General features: G+C 32.1%; 1 protein-coding gene across 1 annotated transcript in view; it reads right to left on the bottom strand.

Annotated features, from left to right (window-relative positions):
- Nucleotides 1-11038, bottom strand: part of Otopla (Otopetrin-like a) — a 48370-nt gene extending 37332 nt beyond the window's left edge. The window contains exon 1 of the mRNA XM_064217246.1: nt 10768-11038. The gene's annotated coding sequence lies outside the window, so the exon portion shown is untranslated. The remainder of the gene's footprint in view (nt 1-10767) is intronic.
- Nucleotides 11039-11138: the final 100 nt, after the last annotated feature.

The raw sequence follows: 11138 nt of genomic DNA on the forward strand, positions 1-11138 counted from the left end.
GATTGGCGGATGAACAGACGCATGTTTACGATGTTTGTCACAACCAATGTCAAAGCGATTTATAAATTCATATTGAGCACATCAATTCAGTAGTACTTGCACTGATTCGAAGTCGGCATTTTTGATAAGAACATTATGGTAGGGCTAAGCCGTGTAGGTAGATCACACCCAGTTTTCCTTTATTTTTTTAATATTTTGGAAATTTTATTATCGGCATATTTGACGAAATTTTAATAATGAAGTCAATACCTTATATAACTTCAGTATTTATTGATTTTTTATTTATATATGTATTTATGTATATTATGTAGAATTCTAAGGGTACAACATTAATTGACAACGGAAACGGGTTCATTGTCCTCGGTTAACAAAATAATTGATAACATCTTTAATTAACTAACAGAATTTAACTTGACGTGTAATTTGGACATCGTGGAAACGTTAGAGTATTCGTGTTACGTAACCATAACTCGAACTCATTTAATTATATTGGAAAATTATTTTTCTTATTCAGTTGGGATAGGGCTAAAATTAATTAATTTTGAATATTTTTGAAACGTTATTTTTAAATAAAATAGTAAAGTAACAGTGATGTGTGATATGTCATGACCACGCTTTTATAGGACCACGCTAATAGGATTTACTGGATACACAAGTGGCAGATTTCATCTCAAACATGCAGGTCTCCTTCACAATGTTTTCCTTGACGAACGTGATGAATTATAAATACATGAAACAAATTACTTCAATATAAGTATATACTAATTGACATACAGTATGATTGATTGAATCAAAAATAGAGTTAGTTGAAATGTTAAAAATGCAATCATTAACAGAACAGAGGGAACAGTGCTCCCTACAAGTGAACTAAACATGCAAACCAAATTTGCATGAGTTTCCTTGCTTTTTGACAGCTGTCGTGTTAATATGGGGCGATGTGAGTGCAAAGTAACATTGTAAATGTCTCATTGCTGGGTTATAAATTTAAACGTCCTTGTCCGGCCTTGAACCTGCAACCTTCGGTTAAGATTGATGTATTCCAACCACTGGACGATCTCAGTACATGTATCATTGATAATTATTTTATGCTTTGAACAGAAAAAGCAACAACCGATGCCCTACAAGCTCCGTATAATAGGATTCCCAGATACATTATATCCTTGAGTCATATGAACTACATCGACTACCAAGCAATCTTCTAAACCAAAACTATTCGGGCTGAAATTTGTGCAGTTAAATCTTCACGAGGTCAGCATTTGAAATAATGAGCCAATGAAGTCTATTGTGTTTCCTTAAGAATACGCTTATATGCGCAAACTAGTCAACACAGGTATGAGCGCACGATTATACAATCGTATGTTATTATTATTATGACTATGTAATGTAATATATTAAAAATATTTTTGGAATAATAGCTAAGTACACCCTTTGCCTGTGTACACATTAATTATTAGCAATAGAAATTTATTTTTCCTTGTTTTGCATAAAAATGGTCAATATGATAATAATATTATATAAAAATATGAAACGATATCATACGATAGGTACAATATGCGTCATATTTTAATGAAGTATCCGGAACCAAGATTAGTGGGAAAAGTCCATTTCCAGTATCAAGAGAAGTTTGAACAGTATACAGGTTAGCCAAGCTATTATACGTAAATCATAGTTTAGGCGTTTTTATTTCGGGTGTGTTTTATCATTAATTAATTATGTTCACCGATAAGGTTGACATAACAACTGTTTGATTAAAACCGACTACGTTTTCTTTAAAGAGGTTTTAATCAAAAAGTCGATATAATTTTATTTCTTACCAAGTTGCCAATCTTTTTCACGAACTACATAAGGGAACGGCACATTATTATGCAACGTTGTCACGTATGACTGGATACGACCAGGATTTTGTGCGACAGTCCGTCGTATGTAGATCGCAATCACATTCCATCATAAATCAAATGAACATATACTTTATTCAATTAGGGTCTTGCGTTAAATTTCGAACAGTCATTTTAATTTGATCACATTTAAAATTAATACCATAATATATTTTATTAAATAAATAAGCTTTACCATTAAAACATTAATATCTCGTGTTCTCATAAACAAATGCATACACTATAATTACAGAGAATGATGTATGTCAAAAGATATAAATAAAATATACTAACATAACATACGAAAAGATAAAAAGATAAGATTTTTGTTTTAAATTTAAAAAGCCTTTACTTTATCCAACAATACTAAATTGTATCGCAACCACCAAAAAGCGTGTGTGCAAACAGCTTAATCGGTTGGTTGTAACCGGTTTAAAATTCAGCTGCAAGATTTGGCCCACACATACTGACTGACGTTAAATAAAAGCTTGCAATAAACCTTATAACAATGAGTAGTTTACCTTCCTCGTTTTTTTATGAATACACAAAAGAACTATAGTTTCCTTATAATATGTTTATAATACGAATAGGTATCGCTAATATATTTAATCAATAGACATAAAAATAAAAGGTGATCTGAAGTAATTCGTTTCAGTAATTAAGAACTCACACACAATATTAATAAGTTGATACAAAAAGTCGATTTTGTTGATTCGGCCCTGAAAATGTATTTAATTAAGAACATTTTGTGTTTCTTTTAAAGGGTCCTTACCATTTCTAAAAGATATAGGTACACAATGCTTTTATTTTCATTAAAAGTAGTCTCTAAGCTGTCAAAGGGCCATCAACATGCAACGGCGGCACGCCGCGCCGGATATTGCTAGCAACGGCATAACATGTACAGAACATAATCACACCTGTGCACAATACACATGAACATCGACATATTCACGTCGCGGAATAGAATTTGAAGGATGCATAGGATATTATGATAACAAAAAATATTGTGCTGTAAACCCGTATTTGTTTTATTGGCAATATTAATAATTAGTTGTTGCTTTTCTTCCGTGTATCGTATTTATTTTTATGGCATTGGTTGGCGGACGAGAATATGGGCCACCTGATGGTAAGTGGTCACCACCGCCCATAGACAATAGCGCTGTAAGAAATATTAGTCATTGCTTACACCACCTATGCGCCACCAACCCTGGGAACCAATGTTATGTCCCTTGTGCCTGTGATTACACTGGCTCACTCACCCTTCTAACCGGAACACAACAATACAGAGTACTGTTATTTGGCGGTAGAATATCTGATGAGTGGGTGGTACCTACCCAGACGGGCTTGCACAAAGCCCTACCACCAACAATCGTATCGTATCACCTTCTTGTCCATAAAAAAACTTTTCTATGGTCTTTCTTCGGCTGAATCGTTCAGTTCTACTTTTAAGAGATGATTGATATCACTTACCCTAGTTTTATTGAGCAAGATAGCAATTCAAACTATATATGTATAACTTTTCGGAACACGATATGTAAATTTCTAATTATGGAATTTCAAGGTCCAAATTCCGTATAGAGGAAGAACACATTAATAAAAAAGTATAGGAGGCGACGTATTACGACATAATGAGAATTTTCTATGTTTTGTCAACAAATTGTTCTCTTCTTTGTTAACAGTAACGTGGAACTAAACGATGTACCTGTCTCACTCAACTCGCTAGAGAGCCATAGGGGGCTGTAATGGGAGAAAGCTATTACTCTTTGCAGCGTACGTTGGCGTTAAGTAGATTAGACATTCTGCTTTGCATATTATGGAAATCAGCTCCTATGTATAGCCGAATACAATGAATCTATATTTTATCTACCCTATAAAAGTTTTATAATATATATTTATTATTCATATATTTTACGTTTTTTTTTGTTATAAACCTGAAAAGGTGTTGTATCAAAAGCGCTGCATTGCAACATTTCTTAAATAAAACACGTTCAATTGAACTTTTATTATACTCTCATGATCTTAAATTACAGCTGAGCAATATTGACAACGAATTACGGATGACGTATGTTGAATAAACATTCTCGCAAAAGTATTATGCAAGATGGTATGATTTATGTTTTATTTCGAGAAACATCTTAAAAACACGAGTAAAATACTCGTAATTCGGTCCACTTATGTAGGTAACATGCAATCGAAATTTAAAAACCGAGCCGTAACAATTTTTGCTGATGTGTTTTGTTTGAAGGATGAGCTATTTATATTCTATAGCTTGAGAGTTTATATGGTTGAAAGCGTTTATCTCAGGAACTAAAGTCCTTTATTGAAGAAGGTTATAAGGTTACACTTCACACTACAGCTATAAGGAGCGGGGCATTAACCATAAACCCTTACCAATCTTGCAAAATTTAGTCTCAGCTTATTAAACAAAAGCCAGATAGAGCGTGGAGCGTTAAAGTGAAGCAACAAAAGCGAATAAAAAATTAAAAGCGAATTCAAATTCCCGTTATAAACGACGCGTCTTTTTGTTAATCAAAAATGTTTTCACTTAAATCATTAATAATTGCTGCTTCTTGCATTCTTGCCATCATTTCACGCGGTCGTGATTTGACAGTAATTAATTTTAGTTTTTATTTGTACATATAATTAAAAAATTCTTATGAAAATATATTTTTATACAACACACACTACCGAGAATTTGCATTCGCCATTGATTTTGTATTCGCTTGTGTTGTTTCACGAAAATATTCCTTGCGCTTCATCTGCATTTTGTTTTACAATTCAGATTATAAAACAAAATACAGCAGCAGCAAATGAAGTAATCGAACACATCGTACGCGGATGATACCAAGTGTCCTTATAGACTTCCACAATACTATTTTTTATCGAGCAACCTTACCTAATGACATTATTTAATTAACGTATAGGTTATCTTTACTAATATTAAAAAGCTGAAGAGTTTGTTTATTATTTTGATTCAACGCGCTAATCTAAGGAACTACGGATGTGATTTGAAACATTCTTTCAGTGTCGGATAACCCATTTATCGAGGAAGGCTTTAGGTGATATATATTTATATATCATCACGCTGCGACCAATCGAAGCGGAGTATCAAAGACAAGGAAATTACTCCTTTTTTAGAACTTCTGTTGCGTGCGCTGCGCAACAGAAGCGGTTTAAGTTTCGCAAATTAAAACTTCAAGGACGGGAGTAACTTTTTTGGAATTAACCGAACAAGTCGAGACAAATATGTCGAATAGGATTAATAGGATCTTCATTTCCAAAATGAATACGTAATAACAAAAAATTCATCGCACAAGCATTTAAATCTTCATACCACACAATTTACGACTCGGAAGTGCAAGGGTGAGCCAGACCGCCCTTTAAGGTCGATGACCGGAGGAAAACAAAGCCGCGCACCACCTGTAGCCCGACACTGCTTTTGGTGCCGCCTTTATCATACATCGGTAACTAACGATACTTTATAACAGTACTACGAACATAGTTCATATTACCGTTTAAAATTGGATAGTGACGAAATATTCTTACTAGCATAATTCCTTCCACTTACATTTATAACTATTTATTGTATTATATATTAAACGTCTCTTTATTTTAAGATATATATAACATCGCTTGTATATGAGTGATTGAAGCATTTGTTTTAACATCGGGGGATGTATGATGTATAACAAAAATTATATGGATCTAATAAGTTCGACATCGTACGCTGTACGCTCTTTTGTTTTAGGCATTTAATTTTCAAAACTCGACCCCCGCGTGTTCGTCACTAATTTATAAACACAAGGGCAGTCTAAATAGAGAGAACAAAACAGCATATCCCTAGAGAACCCTCCGATTCGTGTAAGCCAGATTAATTAGACGCCTGATAGTCAGAGTGCGACTTTGCACTTGCACCAAACGAGGGGATCCTTATATTATATTTATACATTGAAAAATAGTTCTTATTCATATAAAATATGTGTTATTTTAGCTTAACAAATATAAAAATCTACGAATACCGTCTACGAACCTGCAATTACATTATTTGCCGATTCCATTCAAGAAGTGCTTTTTACTCGCTATCTGCAATGAACGCCTTTATACTAAATTATATAAAACTTATTTTTAATATGACATCTCGCTTTAAAATGACTAGTTTTTTATATAGTTTCGTATTATTGTGAATACTTATATAAATATATTATTTATTATTGATAGTTACGATCCAGGATTAAATTTAACGTATAGCTATCTCCAGTTGGGAATTTAGATTCTATCAAAAAGAACCAGCAAGAAACTGAGTACATGTCAACTATATATGACACTTCCCTCCTGTAATTACAAGGTGGGTAACCCACTATTTATATGACAAGCTACAACAAAATCTCATAAACATTTTAAAATTTAAGTACTTACTATTATTTATTATATAAACATTAAATAAAATTTGTATGCCGTACTTTTTTATTTTTTAACTTGCTATCCGATCCGACTTGGCACGGGTTAAAGGAGCCAAACATAAATATTTGTCAAATTAAACACAAATTTTGGTTCTTCGTTATAAAAATCGTAATCAAGCATCGATAATTCAAATATAATTTGCAATACAAGGTCAGTACTATTATTAATGAAAAAACATTCTAAATCTTTGAATTTTTAAAGCATGGTAAAATAAACACTGATGTGAAATGATTATATCACTGTGAAACTGCGACGGGCCATGAACGTACCTTTGTTGCAAACCAAGGTTACTTAAAGACTCGAGTAAATTTTGTTTATTGGTAATATGTATTACTAGTAAATTTTAATTTCTAAATTATTTGAGGATATCATTTAAAAGCATATGTGTATATCTCTATCTATTAGTGGGTGTGTGTCTCACATTGCAACCTTGAATACATTGTGCTGAATCTGTTAAAATAAAAAATATCTACGGGACTGAAAAAATACTTGCTTTCTTTTTGCCCCACCTTTTCTTTTCTTGTCGCTCTTGGCAACAGCAATGACTACAGCTTGTCGAATTGACGTAGTTCAAAAATTAGGTAGAACAGAATCGGAACAGCGCCATTGACTCTGAACTAATTTAATTTGACGCGTTCTAAAATGAACATAAACACGATTAAGTTTTCGTTTAATTCGATTCAACGGTTTTTAATGAAAGGAGATCTCCATAAAGCGTAAGTTGATTAACGTGTCCTAAATAGGACCTCGATAGATTATAGATTTATATAAATAAGTTAATGTTAACAAATATTAGTAAATAATAAAATTAATATATGTATTTTAATTAACATATATAAAAGACTAACTGCTGCTTTTCCTGTTCTCAACAGAATACAAATCAAAGCTGGTTGCTTCATATTAACAAATAAACGAGAAATATCTCAGGCTGCTATCCGAGTTTGTCACTAAAAAAAAACTATATATATGTATACTTTATTCGAGTAGTTTCTAACCCATATTTTAAATTCAAATGTAAAACCATTGCCTGTTCGAAGTTTATATTCTAGAAGAACGGCCAACATTCTTTAGTTACTCTATTCCATGTATTTATGACAGCAGTTCGTGTATTGTCAAACCTGTAACATTCATATAGCTACCTAGCCCGAATACCACTGAGTTAATGAGGCTATACCTTTATCAAGGTTACGCCAACCTCTGACTTAACACAAAACGATTTAGCTTTTGAAAGCAGAACAAATTGTTAGTGGGTCGCATGACGTTTTTACATGACAACAAAGACATAATTTGAACTATATAACTAAACCTTATTTAATTTAAATTATTTTCTTCGCAACTGTAAACAATTAAATTGTACTCATAATATTCTGTTGTATAAGAACGAAACAAGTTATTCTAATAGCTGTTATATAAGCTCATTTAAATAGCAATTAAGGCTCGCAGTTCGCACACAATACATCCGACTATAATAACGAGCACTCAAGGAAATTCACATGCAACAACATTTTTTATATTGAACTTATATTGTAAATGCAATATAAATGTGTCTTAATAACATAACATAACATAATCAGCCTGTAAATTTCCCACTGCTGGGCTAAGGCCTCCTCTCCCGTTGAGGAGACGGTATGGAGCATATTCCCCCACGCTGCTCCAATGCGGGTTGGTGGAATACACATGTGGCGGAATTTCGTTGAAATTAGACACATGCAGGTTTCCTCACGATGTTTTCCTTCACCGCCGAGCACGAGATGAATTATAAACAAATTAAGCACATGTAAATTCAGTGGTGCCTGCCTGGGTTTGAACCCGATATCATCGGTTAAGATGCACGCGTTCTAACCACTGGGCCATCTCGGCTCAGTGGTGTTCAATGTGTCTTAATAATGATAAAATATGTATAATTTATACATTCACAGAAATACGTCATATCTTTAAGTAATATTAATCAAAGTCGTTTTTTGCGTCTGTATGTAGGTTTATTTCTTCTCAACAGATTGCCGGATTTTGAATCAGTTTTAAGTATAATTTAGATATAAATAATATCTTCAAAATGATTTTAGTTTATAAAACATTGATGTTAAAATATAATAACCTAGATTTAGTCTTTAAATACTATTTGCACGCTTACAGGGCTAACGAAATCATGAAAGATATATCGAATTGATAGGTAATAACTTAATGGAAGTTCTAAAAACGATGTCATATAAAAACAATATTGTATGCCTACAATACCATAATTTTGCCCGTATGAAGTCAGCTTGGCATGCTAGTTAATAATAATTTATTGCAAATTATATATATATATATATATATAGGTATAAAAACAATCAATATTAATATAAATGATCATGAAGCGACAAGGTTGTAAAATGTAATAATATTACATGGAAATACAAAATAAGTATACTAAAATATTGAGAATTAAAAAGTAATTTACGACACTAAAGCATCGTCGCGGATTAGAGTTAAAAATATGAGTGATATTATCGAAAATTATGTTTTTTTATAGAATATCTTATAAACAAAAATGAACTCGCTACGTCTGTAATGCATATAATGTATAATAAGATATTATGTTACATTTATACAGATTATAATTTATTAATTAGAATATACTTTTTATGGTATACTAATTAATAAATTATAATCTGTATAAATGTAAGTGATATCAACAATTTCGTACACTTCAGATACCTGCAGCCCTCCCGGCTTTGCATCAGAAGCATGAGGATTTACATAGGACTTTTATATTGAAGGACAAACACGCAACGAAAAAATCGTGTTTTTGGGCTCCTTTGAACGCAAGCCACAAAAACGTACTCACATTTTATCACATTCGGATAAATGGCTTAGAAACGCATACGGAAAAACAATTAATTCATTTATATTATAGATTATAATAAAAAAATACGAAATTGAATTGTCACGCTTAGCGTTTTATATGTCATGCTTAAAAGTAAATTGAGAAACATTAATTCCGTTTACAAGTTGTGGGAACTCGGTTGACAATTAACGCCAGTTGTTGAGACCTTGAAATTAAGACAACAATACGCAATTTAAAATGCGAAGTGGCAATTCGGTCAAGAGTCAATTAAAATCTATCTCCATGCATTGATTGAACGAACGAACCTTTTATGTTGAGTACGGCGTTATTTGTTAGGCTTTTATCTCAACTGGAGCGAACCTGCATGCGTACCGATTACTTTTCAAATAAAATGAGGGTAGAACGGATTGGTGACGAAATCTTGATTATTTTTTTCATAGAAATTCAAGATGAACACTTGGTCGATTTGAATGGACTTATATAACTATATATTTTATGTACAACATTGTAACAGTATATGGAAAATATATTATCTAAGAAGTATATTTTTCGTGTTTCATCTTTTAATTACCAAGTCGAAAGTGTAAAAAATCAATTAAATTAATACGTTTTAATTTTAATAGAGTTTGTTGTTACTTTGTGTGTTGTTGTTGATGTCTTCTCAAATGCCAAATTAATGATGACAGACAGAAAAAAATAATGTCGATGAATAAAGTTTATAAATTGTATGAAAAAAATAAAGTTAAATTAAATTGTTTACGGATAATTATAAATGGGACCAATAGGGAAGTATGTTATGTTATTACACTTTATTGTACACCACAATCATAATATATATATAAACCCTCAATCAAATACAGAAATTACTCCAAAACTAAAAAAACTAAATAATACTAACATAACATAAAAAAAAATATAGGGTATAACAAATTAAACAAAAAAAAAAGATATATAGGGTATAACAAATAATATTTTTTCAAATCGCATCATAAATGGCGGAGGATTGTAAATCAAAATATATTAAAAAAATAACAAAGAAAACGAATTGACAACCTCCTTCTTTTTTTAAAGTCGGTTAAAATAAACTACCAGGGCAACATAAATCGACACGACACTTGTATCGTATATCTTCACATATATTTAAACAACCACAACTAATATAGAATGGTTTTTACTCAGACATCAAAATAAGTTTCCATTGACGATATATTATTTAATTCTAGTTTAAAACTGCGTTCATTGGTGCAATATATTTCCTAACATTTTTTGAATAATATTTTATATAATATTACATTAATTATTAGGCGTTAACATATATTATATTGGCATCTCAATTAGAATCGCAGGTCGGTAGTAAAGATCATTACTTGTAATTATATCAACCTGCGGTTATCGCGACCGCTAGACGCGCTGATTCTTACATGAGGACAGTAACAAGATGATTCGTTGACATGGTACTACTTGAGCAAATTGCTATATAATATAAATGTATTGGAAATAATATTGTTTTGTTTTTTTCACATTTATAATAGAACGGTAGATATATATATAATAATAGGTTTTGAACTCTCTTTTCTAAAATTAAAAAGAACAAACAATGCTTACGTTTTCATTTTCCCGACACGAAAATCACTAACAGAAAAGTCCCATCGTCCATTCAAACCTATAAAGCCGCACACTCACAACACAAAACGGTTCCAAACCCAAAATCGCTTGTCTATGACACACTTTCTAAAAGGTCACAGACAAACGCTTACTAATGGCCGCATCTATTTGTAATTATTTTTAAATTCGCTGTATTATTTATGCGCGCTCCAATTCGTTCGCAAACGCGCGATCAAGACCAAAGCTCGGCGCCAACTCGCTGTTCATTCGCGTTGTTTGTTACTACAGACCTATAACTACCGACATGGGGTCCTTTGTGCCGTAGAAGCCAGACACGCGAACCCTCCTCTCGTATCTAAAAGTCATCTATA

Source organism: Vanessa tameamea, chromosome 3 (genome assembly GCF_037043105.1).
Source record: "Vanessa tameamea isolate UH-Manoa-2023 chromosome 3, ilVanTame1 primary haplotype, whole genome shotgun sequence".
Taxonomy (NCBI): Eukaryota; Metazoa; Arthropoda; class Insecta; order Lepidoptera; family Nymphalidae; genus Vanessa; species Vanessa tameamea.